The 8,756-nt window shown below is 29.3% G+C and overlaps 1 long non-coding RNA gene across 1 annotated transcript; it reads left to right on the top strand.

The window, feature by feature from the left end:
* The first annotated feature begins 4,042 nt into the window (after positions 1–4,042).
* On the top strand, positions 4,043–6,816 carry LOC111613384. The gene is made up of 3 exons (XR_002754759.1): positions 4,043–4,174; positions 5,491–5,718; positions 6,224–6,816. It is a non-coding gene; the product is annotated as an uncharacterized LOC111613384 (long non-coding RNA).
* Positions 6,817–8,756: the final 1,940 nt, after the last annotated feature.

Here is an 8,756-nt window from a genome sequence, read left to right as displayed (position 1 = left end):
AATATTATATGGAATTGAACGAAAATGAAAATTTGCTTGATAATTCAACTACGCTTGTTGGAGAACAATAAAAACACTACACTCAACAAGCCACCAATAAAACTGAACTGCCTAACCTATAACCAAAGTCTCCTTTTAATTTGTTTTTAAAAAAAAGCGCTTGACAAACTTGCCCCGCATGCTGAAGTTGCCCCGGTCTCCCCTACACACACATAAACAGATATAAGCCTATATATTGAAAAACATTAAGACATTTCTTTATACACTACATTATAATTAAATACTGTACTGTCTTTTAAAAGTTTTCCTTACCGTCTTCGTTTAGTAATACTCTTTAATATTGTTTGGATGATCGACGTTGTGATTCCTCTTCTGAAGCGCTTGACGAAGCCATTTCTCAATTCCACGCTAATAAAACAAATATGAATTGCATGTACAGAACGTTAGTTAGATAAGCGATAACTCTATCTAAATACTCGTTAGATCGTTACTTCCGATTGAATAAAATTAGAACGATTTGTAAAAAATTTCTTATAGAAAAAACACGATGCCTCTATCCTTTTTAAAGTTTAAATTTTAATTTTAATAAAGTTAGTATAAAATACGCCATTTGCCGTAATGTTTAAAATTGCAGCATAAGGTAAATTTTTTGGTCTAGTACGAACGTCACGTGATCACTGACGCCACTGCAACGTGTGTTAAATCACTGATCCAAAATCGATATGACGTTTGTTCTATAGCTAAAATTTATACAAAATAAATAGCCGACACTTTCTGTCGGATAATAAAACATGAATATAACAAAAGTTTCATCTGCATTAAACAAAAGTCACACGCACACAGAGACATACAAACCACGTCTTTTATGTTAGTAATTCGTAATTCTATCAAGAATTGAATTTTTCACTTGTTTATTTTACAATTTCACGTTAAATCTGCAGTAGTAATGAAATATATTATATGACAATTACAATACTTTAAAATCAATTGTATACAATTTTGATATTTGTAACTAATAATGATGTATGTGCACATTAATATAGTTTAAAATAACGTTACAAATGTTGTCATTGAATTTTTTTCATATAAATTTCCTTGATTGTAAGCGTCTTCTTAATATTTTCAGTACCTGTACTTACTTGAATAAACTCCGTTTGTTAATTGTATATTTAATTGGTGTGTTACAATATTTTAAACATTTGTATTAAGTACGAATAATTAAATTTATTTGGATAATGTGCCGAATAAAAAAATGTAATTAAAATTTTTTTGATTAATCTTTTTATCGTGTTGTTATTTCTTCATTTATTTAAGAATTATTGTTGAGAAGAAGGCTTATCCTTATGAATAGGCTGCTTGTCAGCCTCTACCATCTCTAATTTCTTTTTCTTCGATCCCCCTTCTCTGGCTGTTTGTGCTTCTTCGTTCTCTCTTTTTTCTGATTCCTGTAAGAAAAAATATCATTGTGACAAAATTAGAATTTTTGTATTAATTTTAATGTTTTATTTTGTTAAAATTTTTATACTTAAATACAAATATTTAAAAAATATTTCTTCATTTATTTAAGAATTATTGTTGAGANTTAAATAGTATAATGGAAGCCAAATTCTTCACGGTAAGCCTTAATCCTGTCTCTCTCCCCCGCGGAGGGAATATCGAAAAATTTGTTGTTAGTGTATATTCTGTTGACGTACCCTATTAAAACGCAATCAAAAACGCAAAAATCCGCATCTAAAATAGTATAAATAGAAGCAGAGTTCTTTACCTTAAGCCTTATTCCTAACCATCTCCCTTCACTGCGGTTGAATTTCGACACGTATATTATATAAAAACACGTGTGTATTCGAATGCAGCGTTATGTCAAAATTTCAAAGGAATCGGTAGGAACAAACGAACGTTACATTTTTATTTATATAGATAGATAGAAGATGATCCGCTTTAGTTCATTTTCACAGAAAAGCATAATGCCTCACAGAAAAGCAAACTTAGGGCGTCGTACTCGTAGTGCCATCTGTTGGACATAAAAGCCTTAACCTAGATTATATCTTTTAATTTATTTGAATATTTAACGGAATAATATACAGCCTATATCCACCCTGAAGTTTCATTCTAAATATTGGTGAAAGGATTTTTGAAATCGGATGAGTAGTTTCGGAGATTACGTGCTGCATACAAACTAACATATATACAAACATTACCTCTTTATAATATTAGTATAGATTATGACAAACATACAAGAAAAATAATGAAAATAAACCAAAATCAAAACATTTAACATACAAAGTCGATCATGATTCAAGCTTCTGATACCATCTTTAAATTGTCTGTAGGTTTTCTCATTTTTGTGTTCTTTTTTAGACAATTCCAATTGTATAACATTTAGTAGATTGGCATATTTCGGCCGAAACAATGTTCGAATGTTCGCAGTAGCAGGATATTTTCCCATCTGTAACGTCTGAATAAGTGTCCGTTACTCTTAAAAGACCTTTTGGAAATCTTTTCCTTTTCGCGTAACATCGCATACTCAAAGAAGGCAATAATGAACCATTTCTGTACCAACTTTTCTAAAGCATCACTTTTCGCGCAAACTAATTTAAACTAAGTTACGCCGGGTGTTCGACGACATCGAAGTGACGTGATATGGCACACGAAGAAGAAAACTTTGTATTTAGATGGTCGGTAGTTCATTTTGCAGGTTAGCAATAAACGATTTTTTCTTGCAAGTTTAAATAATTTAAAGCTATTTATAAGCAATTCTTTTACATATGTCGATGTTATCATCGACATATATAAAAGAATTGCTTATAAATATATAAATAAATAAATATATATATTTATATAATTATAAATATATATAGTTGTGAGAATCTCAGCTATTGCAAATTACTTAGTATAAATCTGATTTAACGGTTTTTTGTCTAAAACAATAAATCAATAAAGAACAAAACTTCCATGTCACAGATGCAGTCAATGAACTTCATAAACTTTTCCCACAGACAGTACTTCTTTCCTGCGTTACACAGATTCCAAAAACGTACTAATCGAGAGAAATACAGAAAAAATCGCAAATTGGAGAAATCATCAACTTCACCATAAATGAGGATTAGAGTAGCAGGGAGAAAACCCGAAATGAAAGGTTGACGACAAAGCGTTTGCCTGTCAAAATTTGCGAATGCTTGTGTTATGGAGTACAGTTCAGTCGCTTAAAATCACATAACTATTTTATTAATGCATTACATAAATTATCTTACAATTATATCGTTATTTTATACTTTCAACGACGATAACATTGAGAAAGTACGTGTATTATATAAAAAGCAAATGCTTCTAGATCGTTTAAATTAATTAATATTTGTAAGAAATGATCTTTTCTTAGTAATCTCTAAAAAATATTACCGACCATGTAAAATCACCTACAGATGGAAAAATAACCTGCTACTGCCAACATTACAATATTGCTTCGGCCGAACCGCGCCGATCTACCGAATGATATACAATTACAATTATGTAAAAGAAGAAATCTTAAGTGTGAATACCTATAAACAATTTAAAGATGCTATGAAAAGCTTGAATTTTGTTTGGCATTTTATGTTGTTTGTTTTAATTTAGTTTTATTGTCGTCATTGTTTTTCTTAAATGTTTGTTATGGTGTATTTTTTTTGCTTGAACACTTGTAAAAGACTTACGGGCACAATGTGATAAATAAATAATAATATTAATAATGTGAAAAATAGTAATGAAAACACCGCTAATTATTTTGAACATATTCCTTATTTCAAAAGTGTAATAGCCCAAATATTGTAACTTTCTTATTCGTGTAAAGTCGCACACTCAAGCTGAGTATTAGCAAAACCGTCGTTTACTGATTATAGAGCAGAAACAGTTAAATAATAATAATAATTCAAAAATACGTTAGAAAACAAAGATAAGACAGAGTGTAAATATATTAGTTTTCTCAGATGCGTTTCTCTAATACAGAAGCTATTATATCGTTCTGTTTCCTCAATTACTCAGGTTCTGATTCCCGCACAATTAAGCATGCTCAATATTATCAAAACAACAATCAAGATATTACATTATTTGTCTGCATTGTTGTTTTCTATTTTGAAAAATATCGACTTTGAATTAAAAAACCGAATTTAATAATTAAATTTAAATAAGTAAACTCATAATGGTAAGTGAAATCTTTTATTTCATCTGTATCATACATTTTTAATTTTCCAAACTGTTTTATCAAAAATTCATGAAATAACGCGAACTTTGAATTTTAATTAATCATATATCGGCGATAGAGTACATATTATAAAAATATAAACATAATATTATAATATACAAAAATAATTCATATTATCGTAAATAATTTTTCGTTAAGTTTGTCACTAATTATTTTTATTCAACAAATTATTTTAAAAAGACAGAAATCACCAATGCACGGAATGCGGTAAAAAGTTTCCTCGTAAAGGACATTTGCAAATTCACATGCGAATTCATACCTGCGAAAAGCCGTTTAAATGCGGTTTTTGCGAAAAAAGCTTTACGAATAATGGTAATTTGACAGGGCATTCGGATGAAAAGCCATTCAAGCGCAATTACAAAGGCTGTGAATCGTCCTTTAAAAGAAAAGGCAAGTTGGAAAAACACTCGTTTTTACGTCACCGTAACGAATTTTTATCCAACGTAAATATTACAGGAAGTTTCTACATTATTATTTTTATATTTCGATAGTTAAGACGATGAAATTTATAAAATTAACAAATACAACATCTTTTATATACACCGATAGATTTATGTCGGATGATATAAAAGATGTAATAATTTTACAAATACTAATTAATGAATCTAATTAATTAATTAATAAATTAATATTCCCATTGATAAAGACGAAATACGTCTTTTACGCGTTGTTATTTTCTAATTTAATATTTGCCTTTTATAAAGTAGGAACACCAGAGATGTGTTTGTATTGTTAACGGTGTTATTAAACTATCACATCTTGTTCTGTCAAAATTACGAATTATATTACGTTTTTAAGATTAAATTCAAATTACAGTAGAAAATATTTCCAAAAAAGTTGTATGTCTGTGCGTAATTGCCAATGTCAATAATAAGATCAAAGCAAAGTACTCTAACCTGTCTTTCACCACCCGGCCGCCCCATTCTGGACCTGGCCGAACCCATGATGGGCTCACTGAAATAGGTACTCTTAGTGCCCATAAAACGGAAAGACTTAAAAAACATAAATAAAGCAAACTAATTTGCCACACCTTCTTAGCTATATTTATATAAAATAATTTCTATAGGCCTATACATAGTTTAATAAAACTTTAATAATACCTTTTAATTTTAAAATCGCTACACCGAAATCAATCGTCGAAATCAACGTTTTACAATTTCTATAAACAATTGAAATTTACTAGTTTCATTTAAAGAGTTACGTTTTGTGTTTTCATGCATTATAAATAATTAACTGAATATTCATTGAATAATTAGATTCCACCAAGCGACCCGAAGATAAAACTCTGTACAGGTATATGTGACATATTTACAGTACAAAAGTTTTCTTATATCCATCTGCTCTAAGAGGTCACAGGAGCACTCACACCGGAGAGAGGCCATTTTCGTGTAATTTTTTGCAACGGCACATTCATATCAAAAGGTAACTTAAACAGACACATGAGAAAAATTCATCCGGGAGAGAAAACTCCATCTTGCTTCGAGGTAAGTATATAAATATGTTAATGACTTTACTTTTAACACACAATCGACTATTAAAATTAAATAATAATAACAATAATAACTTCACTTATTTAACGAGCACACATTGTTTCGATACCAAAACTGCTTACAGCATTGTAAGGAGTTTTGAACTTGTAATTGATGCAAATGGATTGATTGCACATTGAACAAATGTTGTCAATAAAAACCTTTTGCGTGTTTCTATTTTGTGTTTCTTGTTCTTTACGCGCCATTTTTTCATCTAGTAGTAAAAGTTCGAACTAAATATTTTTTTGCATTTTCCTTTTCCCCATGGTCCATGTAACATATGTACCAAGTTTCATCAAAATATATCGACGAGAACGGTCTGAGTAGCGCAAGTTTAATTATAACCAACCTGTATATAAATAATACAGTATATAATTATCTGATATTACATATTTTTACGCAATCCACATATCAGTAAATGGTGTACAGTTATGTTATTTACGTTGTTATTTACTTTCAGGAAAGTACACAAGACGGTCAACGAGAGCAGAAAGAATTGCTTGAACAACCATCAACAAGTTTTCAAAGACCACAGTCAATAGAATTTGAAGAAATTTCTTTAGAAGAGAATCTTTTTACTTCAAAAAAAGTGAAAAATTTTTTGAAAATGTTAACGTCGATTTAGAAATTATTCAATTGGAATTATTGTCGCAACTGGAATTCTTCCCAGAAATAGACGTTGAACAAACTAAATTGGAATGTCCGTTCTGTGGTAAACAATTTTTAGACGAAGTTTCACTAAAAGAACACGAAAGAAACTCTCATCCATCTGATTAATTAATTCTGGACAACTAATTTTCAAAATATATTAAATTAATAAGATATCAAATTATTAATATTTCGATATTTAATAACGAAAGCAAAATTGAATATTCAGTGCAACTACTTCATTTACAGTTGGCATTAAATGTGAAATTATCAGAAAAAAAAACGAATTTAATTTACAGCGAAAATTATTTAATATAAAGTTCATAAAATTTGAAGGAAACAAAATTTCGAAAGTTACTCTTGCTTATTTATAGCTTCACGAAAACTAGAAGACTTGAACATGGACAAAACACTAAATTTTCTTATCTTTGTGAAATCGATAAGCTTTAATTTAATAAATTTTTGTTTAAAAAATTAGACTTTTTATCTATTTGAAGATAATTATTTACTTTACTTTATAAGCATTTTCAAGTGTCCAAAACAAAATACAAATACACCATAAAAGACATACAGAAAAAACACTTAGCTTAAGCGTAATTCAAGCTTTTGATAGATTCTTTAAATTATTTGTATTTTTTCAAATCTTTATATTTCTTTTTTACAACATTCCAATTATATATGATTTGGTAGATGGGCGTTGTTCGGCAGGAACAGTGTTCGTATGTTGTTAGTAGCAGACAGTTAAGAGAATAAATCAGAAGTGTTATAATAGTTCCGTAAAAAACGAGTAAAAAGCATGCCATAGTCATTTTATAAGAGTATTTAGATACTGAAAGGAATCTTCTCGAGAATGATGTGTTATTTAATAAAAGTAGTAAGTCGACTGCATTGTATGGCACATTGAGCAAAGTTTATATTGTAAAATTTCTATTTTATTTTAATTAAAAGTTAATATAAATAAAAATCATTAAATAGCATTTGCTGGTGTCGATTAATAATAGAAAACGTAAAAGAAATTGAAAATTTCAAAGAATTTCTTTTGTCGTTTAAAATTGAATATATTTATGGTATTAATATCTTGCATATTTATTTTACAAACACGTCATTCAGACAGTAAATAAGGATGCTTTGAAGAAAGAATTTCTTGAACACAGGTTATGAGACTTACTGTTCGAATCATTGATCAATATTTACTGAAAAATGTAAATCTTTTTATGCACTTTTATATAGTAAATATTAAGGAATTTACTTCGCTTATTTTTACAATTCAGGAGGAATAATACGATTACGTAAATGACACAAAATGTATATCCAAAATAGTTGTTAATCTTAGTTTTATTCAAAACCAGAATGACAACATTTTATATGCATTCACAAAATAAAATACAGTGGAACATCGCTTAACGAGCATTCGTTTCAGAATCTTGTTCGTAATGCGAAACAATCGTTAAGCATAACAATTTTTCCCATATAAATTAATGTAAAGTACGACAATGAGTTCCATAACAATTAAAAATACTTAAATATTCCATGTGTAACATTTATTCCATAACTTTAATTCATAATTTGAAAATTACTACCGAGGGTGGAGGCAAATATCCGCGACGTCGATCAAACGTCTTGCTAGCTTTTAAATATCAACGTTTTCTTTCGTTTCGATACAACTTACCAAACAATCAATAAATGTTTTTTTCGATACACATCAATCACAACTATTGGTTGAATCTGCCTATACCGATCATTAAAATGAATACACGGGGTGATTTAAAAGTCACCGAAAGTTTTAAAAATTAATAACTCACAAACTATTTACAGTAAGATGATGTGGTTTTCACAGAAATGGTTAGAAAAAGTGGAATGTTTTTATGTGTAATAAAAATTATAGTATAGGAATCCAGCTTTTTTCTAAGCATTTCTGGAAATACCACATCATCCTACTGTAAATAGTTTGCGAGTTATTAATTTTTTAAAATGATATGATTTTTCAATCACCCTGTATTTGTAAAGCCATGCAATTTGATAAAATGTTATTATACTATGAATTTTAGTTAATAATACAGTCGACCCCCCTATAAGATCATAGATACGTTCCATTCTTTAGGAATCCGATTTCTTACGAGTCCTTCCAATCACAGCTCGACACGTGTGAAGTTTACGGACTAGGACTGATTGAAAGGTTTTCTTCCATAAAATTAATCGATTCTAGACTAATCCGACTCAACATTTCCAAAATACGTATATTTTTTTTGGAAATAATCCGTATAAACTACGCTATAAACAAAAAATTGTAGGATTACTTACCGAGTGTGCACCATTCGACATCGCCATTGCTCAAGCTTGTTTTC

The sequence above is a fragment of the Centruroides sculpturatus genome, unplaced genomic scaffold (genome assembly GCF_000671375.1).
Source record: "Centruroides sculpturatus isolate CEXI.00-Female unplaced genomic scaffold, Cexi_2.0 scaffold1691, whole genome shotgun sequence".
Taxonomy (NCBI): Eukaryota; Metazoa; Arthropoda; class Arachnida; order Scorpiones; family Buthidae; genus Centruroides; species Centruroides sculpturatus.
The sequence above is the reverse complement of the archived record's forward strand: the minus strand, read 5'-3'. Positions and strand labels throughout refer to the sequence as shown.